Genomic DNA, 16454 nt, shown 5'->3' on the forward strand with positions numbered 1-16454 from the left:
ACATGGAATGCTTAAAAGCAGTGTTTTTGGCAGTACAGTGCCATAGCTATTGATGTAAGAACTTAAGTGATTTTGGTTACTATCAAGAAAACCATGGAAAATGGCTAGATATCAGCTCTTAAATTAAACTCTTACGAGCTATTTTTGTTGTTATCATTATATTTGTCCAAACAAATGTACCTTTAGTTGAACCAGGCATTAAAATGAACAAGAAATTGAAGAAAACAAGGGTGGTCTAATAATTTTTTCCATGACTGTATATATATATATATATATATATATATATATATATATATATATATATATATATATATATATATATATATATATATATATATATATATATATATATATATATACACATACACACACAAAAATAACTAAATAAAGAGTTTAAAAAAAAAAAAAGATATCTTAAGGTTCATCAGCACCTTGATTACTGCTTCAAATTCAACAGGAAAACTTTGGAAAATACAAACATTAAGGATGCTTACAAACGTCTTAGGCTGGCTGTGCAAACCAAACCATCAGATGGGAACGTGCACACGCAAGTTAACACAGCTTGCAGCGACTGGACTGAGGACACAGTTGCAGTTATCACTAGACATTTTGAGGGTGTACTGGCAGATTTCCACTTCACTACTGACAGCACAAACTGGCAGGAGCCATGGACCATGGCAGTAAACTGGGTCAAGAAAGAACTGGTTGATTTTAATATGGATGCTGCAATGAGAGCTGAAGTAAAGCTGAAGGAAAAACTGGATCAAGTGGCAGCGGACAAAGCCCTGTTTACAAGGCACCAGCATTACAATGACACATTTAAAAGCTAAGCATCCAGAGGCCAATCCTGATACTTGGTGACTCAAATACTTCACGGCTACCAAAGTGTAATGACAGCAGAGTACAGGTCAACTCTTACCCGGGAGCACGATTGTGCCATGCCCTGCACATTTTGGAGAACACAAAGCAAACGGATCATGTCCTCAAAGTGACTCTTTCATTTGGAATCAATGACAAAAATGCCAGGGATGGAGAGCAGGTAAAACGGGAACTGGAGGCAATTTTTATAGTGGCCAAAGAAAGATTTCCAAAAGCCGAGGTAGTCATGCCTCTGATCTCCTTCTCAAAACATTTTCCAAACAAATACCAACAGGTGCTCTCTCATGTTAACACACTGATTGAAAGCTTGCCACACCTTCCAAAATTACCAAAAGCAATGTTTCAAACCGTACATGACCGAGTACACTGGTCTCCATGAGCGGCAGAACACATGTTGTCTCACTGGAGAGACATGTTGCAATTTGAATTAGCCATGGTAAAATGTATTTTTTCTCCTTTGGACAGAGTTCTTCAGCTAATTCTACAGTCTTGCATTGGCTAGGCAGTATAGGCAAATGCTAGGGGCGCCGTCATCCACAGGGGGGCGCTGAAAACGGAGGGAGAAAATAATAAAAATAATTTAGAAAATAAAAAATAGATATATTTTACCAGCGCCATTACTACAAGTAATTCGAAATATTATAAGATCACAGCAACATAGCATCTGTCACTCCAGAGTCTGAATTAGTTGTCTCGACAGTGACATTTTGAAAGCCTTGCATTTTAAAGCAATAAATTAAGGGTAGGTAATTGAAATCAATGTTCCTTTTTAAATGACTGGATCAAACATCTTGTAGCAAAATTTATTTTGGGGATGTTTGTTGTTGTAACTTTGTGAGTATTTATTAAATAATTTACAGCTAAAAAATGTCCTTTTTTCCAATTACACCACAACAGTAATTGTTCTGAATAAATAACCTGATGAAAAAGATGGTGGTAATCGTGGGACAGAAGGTCCTGGTAATTCTTTTTCCATAGCTGTTCCACTGCAGAGAGCACTGCCCATTCTAGGTCAGACAAAAAAACAGAATGGCAAAAGGAGACAGATCAATAGTGGTTATTATTTTTCACATATTTCTTCATGCATATAGGCTCCATCTTACATAGTCATCAAATCAGAACCCTAAGAAGTAGTAGCTCTGTTATGATTTCTACTGCAAATAGATGATGTTGCAGTCACACTCTGATGCAACTACTATAGCTGTCACAATACAGCACTTTGAGCACAAAACAGGAACAAGAGCATTCACAACACATAATCATACTCTAATTATGCGTGACAGTCTTTACATGTTCTTCACTTGACTCAGAACATGGACTTGAATTAAGTAAACCTGAATTAGTCAAAACCTCTTACCTGTCACCACACGTGCTTGTGTGAGATGGGAGGATACCAAACTGGGTATGATTCGAGACAGACTGGGCAAACTAAAAGAAATTAAAAAAATAAATACTTTAATTTTTAGGAGAAATGTATTGTGGTTAATGAACCTTCTCAGACATGTCACATCTCCTGGACACAGGAAATATAATTCTGACTTTAAAAAAATATTACAACTGTCTTCTACCTTGCTTCCCAAGGACAAAAAGAATAAGACTTTATTTCTCAATAGCAAGTTACACTGGAGGACAACATCCATTACCTCTGAGGATTCCCCCATCACTGTCATGGTGGAAAAGGCTGCATAATAACTTGGCAATCTTCTACAAGAGGCGTCACAGGTTCACTCTCCTTAAAGAAAAAAAGAGCTAGTGCTATAGACTTTGAAACAGTCATTTGCACAAGATGAAATGTTACATATTTATTTGTGAAATTATAGAAAACTTACAGTCACTTTGCCATCGCATCCCTCTACATGCAGCGGCAACCTCTGCAAAGGCATTTCACTGCCACATGAAATGCAGCATGACTGTGGCATCTTTGCGAACTCTGGCGAATCAAAAGGAAGCGCTTCGGTGGAAAGTTGCTCCTGTAGTGGAACAACAAACACTATGTCTTTGCCGTTGTTGGACACTGATTTGAGGAGCCTTGTGGAGTACCCCTCGTTGTCAGTAGGGATTATGGACAGCTTGCAACGTCTGCTCCCACCTATGTTTAAGATGTAAAGAGGAACAACACAAGGGTCCTTCAAAACATTGTAAAAATATACATGCATTAATATCAGGCAACTTTAGTACTGTCCTCTACCACTTTGTGTAATATGAATGGTATTTCAAAGCAGGATGTCACATAACACATCTCTGGGGCTCTGAATGTGAAAAAAAATTATAGCTATATTTTTGGTTGAGAAAAATGCTACCTGTAGATTTGAAGAACATCCATCCTTCTTTTAATAATTTTGGTTTTGGAAACTCCTCCTCAAGGAGAGCCACAATCTTTAAATCAAAGTGAAATATGATTAACTATTCAGCAGGTTATTAACATCAGTCATTGAACATTGTACAAAATTGTTTAATACATATTCATATACTATGTATGATTACCTCACTGTGTGTACTAATAATCCTTTTCCCAAGGCCAGCATAAGCAAGTTCCAGCTCCCCTGGGCCCTCAGGCGGGAACTGGCTGCGTCCTGAAAGGACACAGATATGGAAATCAGTCCTTTTGACAATAATAGGTGCAGTAGGGATCGACCAATTATCGGCTTGGCCGATAATATCGGCCGATATTTGGCATTTTTACGATCATCGGCATCGGCCGTTTTTTCACCGATAACCGATAAAATTAATTAATGTATTTTAAAATGCGCTCCTTCGGCTCTGATGCAGCTGTCTCTGCCTGAAGTCACCACTCTCTTGGTTGTGTAACAATGTCCCACCCACATCCCTCACTGATTGGCTACTTGGCACAAGTGAGTCAGTCCGAGGCCATTATAGCCTATAAGTTTAACACCACACACTAACGTGTCCTCTCCCTCGGTGCTCATGCTGCCACTACACAATGATCACACAGAATATGTGTTAAATATTCATCTTTTTGCCGGTCACTCGTAAAGTCCAGGGAAATGATGGGCCATTTCAATGAGTCAAGCAGAGAGCACGAGTTTTTTCAATCAATAAATTTACCGTCCCGTCTAGAACCCACGTGTGTAAAGTAGCCTTTATTGTTTGCATTTACAATTGCCAAGTGCCTTATTCTTATGTAATATGACATACAGTTCTAAGCACAATAGTGTACATTTAATGTTCTGAGATTCAGAATATGAATTCATTTCTCTAAATAAATAAATAAATATAATAATAAATAATGAACTATAAGTGAAAAACTCTGGTGAGCACTGAAAGTTGTGTCTTTATTTACTCCTGCTGTTTTATGTAAAATTTTCATCTGAAAAGTAACTATTATATCTATAAAATGAATGTAGTGATCCAAGGTTCTGGCCACCCTCTTTATTGTTTGGTCTTAATCAGGCTGGATCAGATGTATCCTACCTGAGAGGGAGAGAACATAAGACATCATTAATTAAATGTTATTAATGTAGAATAGAAGAACATTAAGAATATTATGTAGTGTAGCGGAAGTTTAACAGACAGTTTTGCTCTAATAAATTAATATATATTTCTCTTTTTTAATTCTCACTCTCTTTTGTCTCTCTTTCTCTAAATCCTCATTACAGATGGATGGATCAAAGAAGCGGGTCAAAAGTAAAGTATGGCAGTATTTCGCACAGCCAACCCCAGGAAAGGCAGTCTGCAATACCTGCCAAGAAAATGTGAGCATGGGAGGAACAAGTGCAAAGACATTTAACATGTCCAACCTGTGGTCCCATCTCAGGATCCATCACAGTCAGTTGTATGCAACTGCACAATCACAGCTGGGGACGACATCAGCTCCATCTCAAGCAGGGACAGCAACTTTATCTCAGCCTACTATACAAGACCTGTTTCAGAAACAAAAACAGTGGCCAAATTCAGATCAACGATCTAAAATGTTGGACAAACTGATTACAGAAATGATCATCACAGACAACCAGCCGTTCACAGTGGTGTCTGATGTAGGCTTTAAACGCTTCATGGGTGCAGCGGCACCGCAATACTCTCTGAAATCTGAGAAATATTACCGCACCGAAATGCTCCCAGAGGTTTACAACAAGGTTGTTGAAAAGGTAAAAGCCCTGATCCAACCAGAGAATGCTGGCCATGCGCTTTCTTTCACTACAGACTGCTGGTCTGGATCCATAGAATCATTGATGAGTTTAACATGCCACTTCATCGACAATGAATGGAACAGAAAGCAGGTTGTCTTAAACACAAAAGCAATGCATGGATCCCACACTGGAGAGTATATAAGAGAGACGTTCCTGGGCATGCTTGATGACTGGAAAATCAGCAAAGGCCGTGTAGCACTTGTGCTTCGAGACAGTGGAGCAAATATGGTCAAAGGCATGAGGCTCGCTGAAATTCCAGACCTAAGTTGCACAGCGCATTCTTTGCAGCTTGTAGTAAATGATGGGCTGTCCAGTCAAAGAGCAGTTACAAACATCATAGCAATTCTGAAAAAGTGTGCCACCCATTTCCACCACTCCATTCTTGCCAAGTTAGTATGTGTTGTGGCCTGCCACAACACATACTAATCCAGACTGTCCCAACGAGGTGGAATTCAACACTACACATGCTGCAAAGAGCACTGGAGCAAAAGGACATTTTTTCAATGTAAACAAACAGTATACTGTATTCATTCTAATCCCAGGTGTCTTTCTGTAAATTCTGACACCAAAATTTTCATTTTTACTGCAAATAAATATCGGTTATACATATCGGCTATCGGTTTCGCTTGGTTATCAATAATCGGTATCGGTATCGGCCCTGAAAAATCCATATCGGTCGATCCCTAATAGATACCTATAAAAAGTTGAAAAGTTTCCAACTTTTTGCTGAAATTTAACCAAGTGTCAGAGTGAAACTCCTACTTCCAGAAAGTGTTTAGGAGCACATTTCAGGGTTAGGGGTTAGGTAAGGTTTAAAAAATGATGAACCCCAGTAGCTGGGGGCGTCATGCAGTGGATCTGGTTCCTATTGATTTTGTATTTATTCATCTGCCTTTTTTTTTAAAATTATAAACTCCAAATGAAACAATACAAAATCCCTATAAAATGAAACTTAAGTGTATAAAAAATAGAAGAAGGTAAATAAAGTATTGTTGAATTTTTAAAGGAACATTTTTGTTGAAAAATTGTTGAAGACCTCCTAAAAGTGGAAGAACAGGGGGTTTATGAAGCCGAAGTGCTTCAGGGCTGCGGTCATCTGAGCCCTCTGGAGATTCCAGAGATGCTTCGCCATCATCTCCAGGATTTCCGCCTTCTCCAGTTTAGAGTGTCTGTAGCTATCTTTTTTTTGAATGCATCCAGGATGAGAGTTTTCAACTTGCCCAAGCTCTCGTTCATTCTGGCTCTTCTCCTCTTTTCCTTAATTGGCTTGGATAAGTTCCTGTGATATTTTCTACGACTCGACATTTTTTTATGGACTCTTTTGTCTGGCTCGGTGATACTAGGGACTTGGACACTCCCTGGTATCACAGAGGCACGCAAGCCTCCACGACACGTCAAGGCAGAGTCCATGTGCAGGGATCTAACTAACAATATTTAACGCTAACTATCCATACATCCATCCATCCATTATCTGTACACATTATATATGTACGCCGCTTAATCCTCTGCAGGGTCGCGGGGGGGCTGGAGCCTATCCCAGCTGACTTAGGGCGAAGGCAGGGGACACCTTGGACAGGTCGCCAGTCTATCACAGGGCTACACATAGAGACGAACAACCAGGCACACTCTCATTCACACCTACGGACACCTACCTCAGTATGTTTTTGGACTGTGGAAGCCGGAGTACCCGGTGAAAACCCACGCTTGCACAGGGAGAACATACAAACTCCACACAGGGACGCGAACCGGGGATCTTCTAGCTGTGAGGCAGCAGTGCTAACCACTGGGCCACTGTGCAGCCCTAACGCTAACAAATTAAAAAATAACAAAATGTACCTAACTATAAGTAACTGTGACTAATTTAAAAAAAAAAAAAAACTATGTACAGCTGTGTACAAAATACATGCCACTGTCTGTAAAATGAAAAACAGAAAGTTACACCAGCAATTAGCTTCCAGAAGTGATAATTGACTTTACTGAGCAGCACAGGACCTAACGTGATGTTTAACACACACTATGTGAGCTGGTCATGTTGTGTTACATTATTAGGGTGAAATGAATTAGATAGAATGTTTGCAGGTCAGCTGGACTGAAAACGGATGCTGTCGTCATCTACTATTGTAGCCAGCAGTGTAGCAAGAGGCTAACAAACATACCAGTTAGCCTAACTTCTACTAATTAACGTCATTTCATCTCATTACATGCATGGTCACACTTCTGAAGAGTGTTTGACATGGCTCCGTACCTTTATCTTCTGCTGGTTTCTCCTCTTCTTCTCTTGTCTTTTTCCTGACCTGGGCACCTGATGGCTGTGTCCTCTTCTTATCCATTTGTTTATTTGACACTGGGGAATCAACACGTGACCCCTCCCAACACCGTCAACCAAGAGTTAAGACTAAACCAGTTCACCTCGTTTTGTAATATAGCCTGTTTTAGCTCAGTTGGTAGCGTGTGCGTCCCATGTGCTGAAGCTCTGCAGTGGACACGCAGCAAAGGGACCCGGGCCGGTAGTCGACCCGGGTCCCTTTGCTGCGTGTCACTCCCCCTCTCTTACCCTGTTTCCTGTCTCTATCTTCGAGCTGTACTGTCAATAAAGCCAGAAAGGCCAAAAAATACTTTAAGAAAAAAAAAAGAAGAAGAGCTTACGAATCAGCAAAAGAGCAACATGTCAGCAACTCTTTGGACTGAAGTGTTATATGTCCCATTGCTCTGAGTGGACAACAGGCCAAGAGTAATCCTTCAGTGATCCACGACGGAACAGCAGGATAGTCCAGTGGCACTAAATGTTACCGTTGATTTTTTGATTTTGTAGAATGTGATGCGTCTCCGGAACTACGGATTGTTGCATCAGGCCACCCCAGCAACCTCTGCAACCTCAGGTATCAGCCAGATCCCCCACCAGGGCCATGTCCCTTACCCAAAGCCCAAGGAGGAAGAGGCAGAGGCAGAGAAATGTTTGCCTCTCTATGATTATATTAGTGTTTTTGCTGTTGTGTGTACTGTAAATTGTTGCTTAATATCGCATTACTCTAATCTGACCACTTTTTTCAGTAATGAGTAATCTAACGCGTTGATATTTCCAAACCAGTAATCATAATAAAGTTAAGTATTCAAGTCACTATGTGTTACTCTTACTTTAGTCATTTTCCTTGGTAAAAGTATGTATTTTTGCTTTCTTCTTGCATCTCGGGGAGTGATGTCACGTACGCAACAAGTTCTAGCAGGAGATAGTCATTATTTTGAGTTTGTGGCAGCTACAGATGAGAATATTAAGGTTTGTCGTAAACTCTGTGCTGGCAACAAATTACTATCAAGCTTCAAAAACATGACAGTCGCAGCACAGCACAGTTAAGCTCACAGAGCAAGGCCCACCAGGTGGTGTTAAGCAGCGAGCTGCAGCCTCCACTTCTGCAGGAGGTCATTTTTATGTTGAGGCAGCGAGGGTGTTGTTGGCAGCTGCTGAATGTAACTAATAAAGTAACTTGTAATCTAACTCAGTTACTGTTAAAGACAAGTAATCAGTAACGTAACAAAGTTACTTTTTAAAGAAGCAATCAGTAATCAGTTTCAGATTACTTTTTCAAGATTACTGTGGCAACACTGACCGTGACAACAGGAAAATGACTGTCACAGGGCCATTTTTTTCTGTAGACACTGAGAAAACATTTGACTTTTTTTAAATAACAAACTTTATTACAAAACAAACTTATTTACAGTTTTTCAGTAGTGAGCTTGTGTGGAGGGAGGCTGAATCTTCATCTTCCCCCTCCTCTTCGTCCATGTCCTGTACTCTCCCACTTCACCTTGACTCCCAATTCCTCTCAGCACGCTGACACCTGAAAAAAAGTGACAGGCTTCACCTTAAATGTATATAAACTATACAAAGATTAGGAATCTGCACAGATTGGTTTGACATTTCCTTTCTGGAAAACTGACAGGGAGTACAGGGAGAACAAAGACTAAATACAGAGAAGAACTGAAGAAGAGACGAACAGCGTAACAGAGAAACCTAAGACAGAAGTACAAATATGAGGCTGTGAGGATGAACAACCACGTCCGTCTTGTCTGCAGCTGCTGCCTCCTCTGATTTTGAACTGATAGATTAAACAACCAGCTCTGATGAAGCAGGTTCCAGGGAAAGGGAGGGAGAATCTCTGTAGTGTCATGTTTCACCTTAAGTGCTTTGGAATAAAAAGTCAAAACAGATGAAACACAGATGAAAATAAGCTTTCCTTCTGGTTTAAATGGTGGTTCAAATCCACAGGGTCACCTTCCCCCTGAAGGCGACATGAAGTACACTCTCCTTCCCCTGTCGTATTCAGCCGTAATATCCCAGTAGGGCTGGTAGGTGCGTTGGCATCTCCCTCCGTAACGTACCACGTTCACTCTCCATCCAAACTTCCCATTTCTGTGTGTTAGTGTTTTCCACGTTTCCAGATGTTTGTCAACCGTTAGCTTTGCTTCTTTTTGTCTGTTTTTCTGCCTTCTCCAACAGGTTCTCTCCCCTTGCTAGGCTTACAATTGTAATAATAAATAATTCAGCCGCTGCAGATGTACATGTAAGAGACGGCTGACATTCCGGTCACTCTGCTGTTGCGTTATCACTGAGCAGTCATCTGATCTGAGTGCTGCCTGGCTTGGGTTAGGTTTAGGTTTAGGTTTAGGTTTAGGGTAGGGGACTCTCTACCCTCTCCGGAAGCTTTTTCTTTTTTTTTCCTTGACTGTAGGAAAGCATGAGGTTTATTGGGAGGGAAAACATGGGTAATATGACAATAAACTTTTCAACAAGGGGTAACTCCTCTATTTAAAAAGAAAACTTGAAACCACATACTTCACAGTTAACATCCTGGTCTTTGACAAATGTTCACATTTTTCTGTAAATGCATTCTGTAAATTCACAAAGAAAATATGCATTCCCTCCTTTTTAAAATGGTTGTACAAATCCATGGATTGGGGGGAGGCGACAGAGCCTTCCCCATACCAACCTTACCAGCCGAGGTGTGAAATCCCTGGCACTTCTGAATCTTCTTTCTCCTTCTCCTCATCTTCCATCTCCTCTACTGTCCCTCTATCCACTGTCATAGCTTCCCTCCATCGTCACCTCCACACAGGTGGTTCTCTTAGTGCCAGCCAATGGCCAACAGGCGACTGCCAAGTACTCGATATGCATGTTGTGTTTCCACACCAGCACTGGCTTCACCTCAAGCTGACTCCCACCTTTTGTTAGGCTGATTTCTCTGATGGTGTAGCCCTCTCGAATTCACGCATGATCGCACGATATAACAGGATGTAGTTTCGCAGCTGGTGGAAGCACACACAGTGACTAGAATTATAAAATATGTGTTTAAAAAGTTATAATCATGAGTAGATAAACTGTGACTCCATACTTTACCTATGAAAAGCTTACAGGCTTATATACTGACACTAAACATGTGAGTGTTAGCTAAACCCACCCAGCTCCTGATGTCCATTGCAATGGACTTTGAAAAATTCCTATAAATTAATGATATGTGTTTAAAATAACTTCAAATATTATCACTTGTAACAGTTAAAATTACTACTGACAGCATTTTTTTTGGCCAGCATGAACAAAAATGTATATTTTGATTGAAAATGGGCACTTACTCCTCCCTCTCTGCAGTTGCTCCGCCATGCTTGTCTTGTCTTGTCCGATGTCTGTCCCTCTCTCTGAGCGTGATCAAAGTCATGATATGACTGTGATTGGATAATCAGGATCCAATCAGTAACCAGCATTGCTGACATCATTCAGTTACAGAGTATTTATTGGTCTAGAGACAAAGGACACAGGGTCGTAAGGAGTTAATTCCCCGAGTGTTTGTCTCCTTCCACTATTGTGTTGTTGTAGTTAGTCTTGAAAAAAATCACCGCGACGGTCAGCCCTCCTGACGAGAGTACAGACTACGAACTTTCCTCAGAAAACAGCATCCCTCCCCGCGAGTGAAAGAGTCAGACAGCGTCCTGTTTACTCGTGCCCATTATGTAATCATGTCATTTAGAGCGAAAAAAACGTAACTTTGTCACTTTCCAGGATGTTTGGTGGGTGAAGACCTTAATCACTACACATTATAGCTGCATCCATATGATTAAAACAGTCAGCGGGTACATGTTTAGATTAGCAGGAGGACACCAGGGGAAACATATTGAAAAAAAACCCCCACAGATCTCAACGTCATGATCAGTACCATCACGCCTCTTTTGGACCTGCAGCGCCGGCTTTCTGTGTGAAGCACACACTGGTTCGTCTTTACACTGGAGCTGCTTGGTTCTGTGTGAACAAACAATGGCGGAGAATTGGCAAAAAGCCTAGTGCTTGAACATGAAAACAACAATCTCACTACTGATCATCTTTATTTGAACTTTATCCAGGTTGTTCCTTTTTTACATTTTTAAATTAACATTGGGTTTTTTTCCCGCCTTCCCTGTACTCCTTCACTTTCACAGAGACTGAAGCTTTAACCTGCCATAAACTTACATCTGCATCGAATTTATCAATCTTCATCTTTGGCAGTCTCATGGTCAGGTTATTGTACCGAGAGCCGGCGGAGCTTGCGCTAACATCACTTAGCCGAGCAGCCCAGGGATCGCCGTTACTCACAGTCTCATGTGCTCTGATCACTTGGTGGGCTCGCGCCTTCATACCGATGATGCGGTCTCTGTAATCCTCTGCGAGTTTGATCTCCTCCTCGGCATATTCAAGTGAAGTGTGTTACTCCACTACACGGTCAAGCTCACGTAAGCTGTCCTCCTTTGCTGATAATATGACCAGCATCTCTTGTACACGGCCAACGTTTGGGTCTTCCTTTAATAGTTCGGCATCGATCTGATTCAGCAGTCTCGTGGTGGAACTCCATATTGTCCGACACTTTCTTTTTGCCCTTTCAGTAAGTTGTTCCCCACCGTCCAGTCGCCCTCGTAGTCTCTGTCTTCGTCAGCCATTATCTCCTGCTTCCTGGGTTTCAGCACCAAAAAATGTATCAGAATCAGCTGATGACTAAAAATGACGAAGCAAGACTGTTAATTCCATTCCATTCAGTCCTTTAGTGAGTAAAGAAAAGCGACAAGAAAAACATACATACAGCGTGTGCTAACTAAACTAAAGGTACAGCATAGCTTCCTGCAACAGAATCTGACACCATCACGCCACGTTCACCTTTTTCCCAAGAGCATCCTGGGTAATGAAGTCTGTTTTTAGTATAACTCCACATCAAATGAAATGAGATTCAGTTCTCCTTAACTACATATTTAACACATTAACCGTTTTTCTGAATTTGAATGTTGACTCATATTTAACTTATTCATTCTTACAAATAACATGTTCTTTCAAAATAATTCTCAACATGTATTTACTATACACTTTTAAGGCAACAGCATCAAACACCAGGCTGGATCCACAGTTGGACAGATAATTTCCCTCAGGTAAATACATAGTGCAAAGGATGAATACTGGTACAGTTTTCAATAGTAACCATCATCATTATTTACTTAACGTAATCCGTTAAGGATCCGTGGGAGAAACAGTGTCCAAGGAGTGGCTGTTGGAGAATGAAGTCTCAGTGGCAGACACAACATTCCACAAGAATCTGTGTGAAGAAAGGGCGGGACAATATAATGGACAAGAAAAAGAAGGTGAATGAAGGTGGATGAGGGCTCTTTGGAGAAGTCAAAGACTGAAGGTGAAGACAAATATAAGACAGAAGATAAGATAAAAGAAGGAGAAAAGACAGAGAAAGAGACACAGGAAGAGACTTTTGAGAAAATAGAGAGTAAGAGTGAAAAAATGAAGAAGAGAAAAACAAAGATTCAACTGAAGTCATTGGAGAAGATGGGGGGTAAGAGTAAAAAAGGAAAGAAAAGAGAAACAAAGATTCAAGAGGAGCCTTTGGAGAAGATGGAGAGTAGGAGTGAAAAGGGAAAGAAGAGAGAAACAAAGATTCAAGAGGAGCATGTGGTGATGACGAGGAGTAGGGCTAAAGAAGTGCAAAGGAGAAAACTAAAAGAGGAGCATTTGGAGACGAATGAGAGGGAAAGTGAAGAAGGATCAAGTGGAACAGCACAAACCTGGAAGATGCCCTTTAAGAGAAGGAAATTTCAAGAATCACAGGGGAAGAAAGGAGAAAGCAGGAGGAAATGGAAACTGTTCAAAACCTTCAGAAAAGGGGAAAAATAAGCATGTGCATTAAAACGTTCAGTCACCCTGCAGAGTTCCTTGAATTTGATGTGATCAATAGAACAGTTCAACTTGCAAAATAGTGGAATTTGTTTTCCCAAAGTCATAAGTCCAGTAATCCTCACATTTAAATGTTAACAGGGTTTAGCTAAAGAGTTTTTTGTATCTATTTTTCCATATTTATCCGCTTTTCTAATTGTGAAAAGCTTCACAGTAAAGATTTGTCCAAAAGCCCTATGCGGTGTCTCCTATGTTCAACAGTTCAGAAGAGGAAGGTAGTTTTCTTATACTCCCACCAATGATGCAGGGAAGTAAAAATGTTGTTTTAATTTTCAGAATTTGCTCCAATCATTACTTGGGGGGTTATGAGGGTCCCCAGTGCAGGGCCCTTGGTTGTCCTGGCCATTCACAAGGCCATAAAATGCATCTTCATCCAACCTTATTCCTGAGGGCCACCTGCTGGGGGGAGGAGCGTGATATTTTGGAGAGGGTAAGCATGACTCCAAAGTTTCAAAGGTCTTGAGAAAAGTTGTTGGGTTCTACATCTATTTAATTTGAGGCCTATTGTCAAAGACTTGATCTGTTGCTATTGTGTCCTCTTTTGGATCCTGAAGCAGTAGGAGATGTACATTTTAACCATGGTGGCTCAATGCTCAATGCTGTAAAGATCAATATATAAATAAATGTGTTTATATATTGTATTCATTTACATGATAGTATGTGGTTAAATAGACCTTGAAGCACCACAGGTGATCAGCCAACTGGCTGAGGCCTAAGAAGTGAGACGTTGTATTTTTTTTATTTTTTCTGAATTATACAAACAGACAGATTAATATGATGTAGTACTGAGTTCTGTTCAATCAAATAAGGGTTTATCAACTCCCAGTCACTTTTACTGTGAAGCGAAGGCGTCAGTAAACACAAGTGCATATGACATAGTTTGTCTCACTTAATAGGAAATGAAAACAATATGACCCAAGAGGCCTAAAGACAACTGGACACCATGTTATCATGATAGAAATGAAGAAACTCCCAACGTATGCAACTTTGTCCCTTCGACCTAAGAATATAATGGATGCCACACGTGCCCTCTGGCCCTGCCCCCGGTACATAGTTCAAGTTTCAGCCCTCCATCTGCTTCAGTGGCCAAATTAGTTCAGAAGACTAACTGGTCTGGGAAGGCCTGAGTCAAGGTTAAAGGTCAGTGGAGACCATCCTGTGAGAATATACAATTAAAAAAAAAACCAAAACAAAACAAAACAAAAAAAACAACTTAGAAATAACTTGATGAGCCCTCCAGCTCCTCTCTCTCACTCAGATCACTGTCTTGATTTAGTGACTGTTGCAAATTTAAATCTCGGTGTTGCAGAGATTTTGTATCTCTTTTTTGGCACATATTGTAAATATTGTAAATAATTGTTAAAATACTTTTTCAGTCCAGGTTAGTAGGGGTGAGTAGCCTTTTTTCTTTGTACACCTTTTTCTCCTGTTTTTTGTTAGGGAGTGAGGTAAGAAGACCTGTATTTATGTTGACTTTTGTGTTAAAACCCAGCTTGTGTTGTTTATTGTTTTAGGTATTGCTCACCCTGAAGTATTTTTCATTTGGGTAAATAAAATCCCTTATTTTTGCTGTTCTGGTGTTTTGTTTTGTTTTGTTTTTGTTGGGGTTTTTTTTTTGGGGGGGGGGGGGGTAGGAAAGGGAGAGATCACTATGTTTTGCTCTGGTATATCCTAGGCCGGGGTATAACAGTGGTCCTTGGGGGGCCTAGATCATTTGTATAAGTTTTGGTGGAAGAAGCAGCGAGGCTTAATCAAGAGGCAGACTTTGCAAGTGTATGACTGAGGCCTGTTCACCCAAATGTGGCTGTATCAACTCACTGTCACATTTGCTGTAAAGCTGAGGTCTAACTAGCTGAACATTAGGACCCATAAATTGTCTGTCTGTCCCAACAGGAAGTGACCTGAATTTGACCCCAAACTTCAGGAGGTCGTTTAGACCACCCTCCCAGTAAATAAAGGCTATAGCACCCAACATACACCCTTAAGATTCTTTAATGTAAGAAAAACTGATTTCAGCACCAAATGCTGTCAATCTTGAAGACTCACAAACACTCTTTCATGGAGAACACTGAAGCACAGCCTTCTAGTACCTTCCCTAGCCCAGGTCTTTTCAGGGTCCCCTGGGGGCGCACAGTGTTGAACCACAGTGTTGACACAGACACTTGGCAGACATGTCTGATGGTCTTCAATTACAATTTCAGTTTGGGGCTCCTGGGAGCCATCTGGGGCTCTTGCTTGACCCTGTAGACAAGTCAGACAAAGTAAAAATACATTTTAATTTTGGGCACATCTAGAACACTTTGAGCCCATTGAGGCCTATTTGGGCCTCTGGGAGGCAACTCAGATTATTTCAAGATGCATGTAGGTGTTGGGTTGCCTGGGGCCTTAAGTTAGCATTGTCAGGGACTAGTAGTGACATGCGGGGTGCCTACTGAGATCACGGCCTCCTAGTCGTGGGGCGAGGCCCCTGGAGGCCTTAGGTCAGCATCGTCAGGGACTAGTAGTGACATGCTGGGTGCCTACTGAGATCATGGACGTGGGGTGGAGCCCCTGGGGCTCCTGGGGGCCTTAGGTTGGCATAGTCAGGCACTGGTAGTGACATGCTGGGTGCCTAGTGAGATCATGGATGTGAGGTGCAGTCGATGCTACTTGAACAACCTTTTTTGCCAGAGGGAGGTGCCAAAATGTCCAAAAGTGCCCACTGCTCCATGTCTTTATTTGGAGGTCAGGGCTAGAGTGATTTGGAATTCTGCAGCAGCTATAGACTTAGACTTTGACTTAGACTTTCTTTTATTGTCATTCAAATTACACTTTACAGTGCAATGGGAACCAAATTTAGTTTCAGTGGCTCAGGATAGTGCAGGATTAACGGTTTTTTAAAAAACAGCATGTATTTACATGAAAAATAAATCATTAAAAAGTGCAGACAAAATATATGTAATACAATGTATAATATATATACAATACATCTCACAATATACAATATGGATGGAGGAGGGAATTCAGTCTTATGGCAAAAGGGAAGAAGATGTTGTGGAACCTGACTGTTCTGCTGCGAAGGCTGTGGGACCTCTTTCCAGTCCAGCAGCAAGAACAGTCCATGGTGGGAATGGGAGGTGTCAGTCCTGATGTTGTGAGCCCTGGTCAGGCAGTGTTTTTTAGCAATGTCCTGGATGGGA

General features: G+C 41.0%; 1 protein-coding gene and 1 long non-coding RNA gene across 7 annotated transcripts in view; both read right to left on the bottom strand.

Moving 5' to 3' along the window:
* Positions 1-2246, bottom strand: part of LOC119016405 — a 19091-nt gene extending 16845 nt beyond the window's left edge. For 3 of the 5 annotated variants that reach the window (XR_005074101.1, XR_005074097.1, XR_005074095.1), the window contains exon 1: positions 1798-1885. The gene's annotated coding sequence lies outside the window, so the exon portion shown is untranslated. Of the gene's footprint in view, positions 1-1797; positions 1887-2236 lie in introns of those variants that run through there. The other 2 variants (XR_005074099.1, XR_005074102.1) reach the window with 2 other exon arrangements.
* Positions 2247-2520: 274 nt separating this feature from the next.
* LOC119016407 lies at positions 2521-3460 on the bottom strand. Of its 2 annotated transcripts, none has more exons than XR_005074110.1 (4): positions 3364-3460; positions 3180-3255; positions 2709-2968; positions 2521-2608 (listed from the first exon to the last, which is right to left on the bottom strand). It is a non-coding gene; the product is annotated as an uncharacterized LOC119016407 (long non-coding RNA). The 2 variants fall into 2 exon arrangements; XR_005074109.1 differs by having other exon boundaries at positions 2521-2611.
* Positions 3461-16454: the final 12994 nt, after the last annotated feature.

This window comes from Acanthopagrus latus, unplaced genomic scaffold (assembly GCF_904848185.1).
Source record: "Acanthopagrus latus isolate v.2019 unplaced genomic scaffold, fAcaLat1.1, whole genome shotgun sequence".
NCBI lineage: Eukaryota > Metazoa > Chordata > Actinopteri > Spariformes > Sparidae > Acanthopagrus > Acanthopagrus latus.